This window comes from Lipotes vexillifer, unplaced genomic scaffold, assembly GCF_000442215.2.
Source record: "Lipotes vexillifer unplaced genomic scaffold, Lipotes_vexillifer_v1.1 scaffold1122, whole genome shotgun sequence".
Lineage (NCBI taxonomy): Eukaryota > Metazoa > Chordata > Mammalia > Artiodactyla > Lipotidae > Lipotes > Lipotes vexillifer.
Genome location: NW_006798649.1, coordinates 1,749,386 through 1,753,217, shown reverse-complemented (window position 1 = coordinate 1,753,217; position 3,832 = coordinate 1,749,386).

Genomic DNA, 3,832 nt, shown 5'->3' with positions numbered 1-3,832 from the left:
CTTTCCCTCCATTATTTTAGTGGAATGGACATGCTTTGGCTGGGCCACCAGGAGGAGAAATCAGCATTGCTCATGGGTGTAACCCCTGTTTCAATATTAAAGTCCTGGACAAATATAGTGAAATAAATGCTGTGTTGATTCTGAAGTCAGAGAATGAGAGTGCAGCCAGAGTTCACATCCTAGTAAAGAAAATAATTACTTAAAAATATGATAATATAAAATGTTAAAAGTAACAGTTTGCCTTGATTTAGCTCTAAGTTGGCACCCAGAAGTGATTTGTTTAAAAATCTAACTTTGGGGGCTTCCCTGGTGGTTAAGAATTGCCTTGATTTAGCTCTAAGTTGGCACCCAGAAGTGATTTGTTTAAAAATCTAACTTTGGGGGCTTCCCTGGTGGCACAGTGGTTAAGAATCCGCCTGCCAATGCAGGGGACATGGGTTCAAGCCCTGGCCCGGGAAGATCCCACATGCCCTGGAGCAACTAAGCCCGGGCGCCACAACTACTGAGCCTGCGCTCTAGAGCCATCGAGACACAGCTACTGAGCCTGCGTGCCACAACTACTGAAGCCTGCGTGCCTAGAGCCCATGCTCCGCAGCAAGAGAAGCCACTGCAGTGAGAAGCCCGCGCACTGCAACAAAGAGTAGCCCCCGCTCACCTCAACTAGAGAAAGCCCGCATGCAGCAATGAAGACCCAACAAAGCCAAAAATAAATAAGCTAATTAATTTTAAAATAAATAAAAATTAAAATCTATCTTTAAGGAATAAGTAGTAGATCAAGGAAGATCACATATATATTATTATTATTGGTAATGTTTTAGCTATTAAGTTGAATACATATATAGAGAGAGATAGGCATACACACACACACAAAAACCCTTTTAATAGAATGTGTGAGACCACTTCCTTGGCCAATGTGGAATGTAATGTGTCTAATGGATGACACTTTTTCCACCTTGACTAGGAACAAGAATACATAAGGCTCTCCTGACTACATGAGATTAGGGCGGATGAGTTAGGTAAGGCTCTGAAGGAGGTAGAAAGTCACTGGAACAAGAAAAACGATGGCCTAAATTTTAGGGTAACTACCAATTTGGTAACTCTAGATGATTGGTTATGTGATAAAAATTGATTCTCATCAATGAACTCAATGTGTATAGTGATATAATTAATAAAAAGTCGATCGTGAAACAGTTGTCTTTACCCAAAAAGTGTATAGAGACAGTCACATACACTGGGTCCTCACTTTGTGACTATAAATTGGTTCTCTAATACGACCTGGAATAAGGTTCTCTAATACGAATGGAATAAGGTACTGATCATTTTTAAAATATGGTTTTACATCTTAAAGTAGTTAAGAAGAATGAAAGAGCAAAGCTCTTTTCGAAGACACTAAATGTCTTTAGGAGTCATAGAGGACTCAGCTAATGTCCTGTTTAGATCTTGGAACATAATCTGGGGCTTCAGTAACCTAACTTCATATCTAATGCATGCCACATCTCAGTTACAAACTCCAAGCTCCTCCTGTTTGGTCTTTTCCTCCTGCCTCTGACCTAATACACCACTATCTCTCTTTTCCTTTTTTTTTAATTTTTGTGAATGAACAGTTTCTATGGCGTTAGTGTTTCTGAGGTAAATATATTGTTTATACATGAACCAGATAGCCCTAGAAGTGGTTGGGGAACCGGCTGTCCTGTAGAGAGTCACACAGTTGGCCCAAGTACAAGATAAATAGCACTTCCTGGTAAACCTGGACCAATGCAGAACTTAGACTCCAAAGCTCCACTCTAGGGCGCTGCTGCTGTGACCTCAGGTATGCAGGATATACACGGTGCCTAGTCAAAGAGAGTGCTTGTTGCCCTAGACCTTGCACAATGGGCCACTCTTGGGTTATCACAAAGCAGGTCACTCCTTTTCTCATCTTGCTTTGCCTCATTCTCTTCTCATGCCCTCAAGTGAAGTAATAAGACCTAATATTTGGCTCATGGGCCACTCACTCCAAAGAAGTCAACAGCACTGAGCAGTCGCTGAGAAGCAGATGCCCTGCTCTGGGAGATCCAAGTCCAAGCGCGGACACACTCCTAATGCCAGACAGTAGAAAAGGGAGTTCCTAGTACATCTGTTGCTTCTAGAGTTCACCTCTGAATTAGCCAGCCATTTTCAATAATGAAAATTATGGTGACTATATTCCGAACCCAAAATTGGGACCTATGGTATGATGAAGAGTTTTGTCCTACTCCTCATTAGGAAAAAAGTCTAAGATACAGTCTGGATCTCAGAGTATTAGCATTTCTGTGATATTTTTATAGTTTAAGGAACTAAAGCATGAAATATTTAAAACGGGATTACTCCAGGAAATGCATGTGACCTGTATAAAAAGTGTAACAGGGCTTCCCTGGTGGCGCAGTGGTTGAGAGTCCACCTGCCGATGCAGGGGACACGGGTCCGTGCCCCGGTCCGGGAGGATCCCACATGCCGCGGAGCGGCTGGGCCCGTGAGCCATGGCCGCTGAGCCTGCGCGTCCGGAGCCTGTGCTCTGCAACGGGAGAGGCAACAGCAGTGAGAGGCCCGAGTACCGCAAAAAAAAAAAAAAAAAAAAAAAAAAAAAAAAAGTGTAACAGGTGTTAACAGCAGAGTTGAGAATAGCACGTAACACCTACTAAAGCATGAGTTTGTTTTACTGAAGCCCCCCATCGCCTTTCCTTATCTTGAGACCTGCTTTAAGAGAAGCTTTGTGGCTGGTTGTGGATGAAGCAGATCTATTTAGAGAGTGATCTTGGGCTAGTCACTTACCCACCCAGCCCCCCATCTCTCCACACCCCATGCCTGTTTCTCCTTTTTATAAAATGGGGATAATAAGAGACTGACTTTCCTCTTCTTCAAAGGGACGCTGTGAGCATGAATGAGGCTGTGTGCACGTAACACCTGGAACCTAAGTTGCTGCTGGCTTTGTAGACTAACCGGCCTCAAAAGCAGCAAAGTACCTCTAGGCAAGGTACAGGGCTGGTGAAACCCTTATTCCTGCAGAACTGAATCCCTTTAGCTTTGTCTTTGAAGTACAAATGAGTTATTTATTAGTGAGAACACTCTTGCAAAAGGGTAAACTTTAACCAGTCCATAATGTAGGGTGGCTTTAGAGGGGAAGGAGGAGTGACAGTAACTCCCAAGTCACCTACTCTAGTGAAAGGGTTTTTTAATAGTGGAGGTACACAGAGCTGATTGGCATTCAAGTGTTTCTTTAGCTTCTCATAGGAAAAAAATTTCCACCCAGTGGTTACAAACTATATTCCTAGTTATGGGACATACATTTCAAATGAGGGAACACTCATTTTCACTGGAAAACTGATTAGAAATACTTGTCAAGAGCATATTTCTGGTGTATGAAATCACTATATTTTTGTATCTTTGGTTTATCAAGTTTAATACCAGAAAGGAAGCCACAACACTATCTATAGGAGCCATTAGCAGGGACAGAACTCCGGGGCTCAACTGAACTGTTTCACTGTTGCAGTGTGATAGCCTGTGTTCTCATGATCCTGGAGCCTCACTAGGATGCTTTCTGTGGAGGGCCGGGATCAGGAGACCCTGATGTTTGTTTCTTTTTCTGTTTCATCTTTACAGATGAAGAGCATCTTGCAACCGAACCCCAGGGATGAGCTGCAAGATGGATGCCTCCCTCTTCCCCCACAAATTCTCTTCAGTCTGTGGGGGGGAAAGACCCAATTTCAACAGATAGGGAAGAGGCCTTTATTTATTTATATATATATTTTTTTAATGTATTTATTCATTTATTTGGCTGCATTGGGTCTTTGTTGCTGTGCGTGGGCTTTCTCTA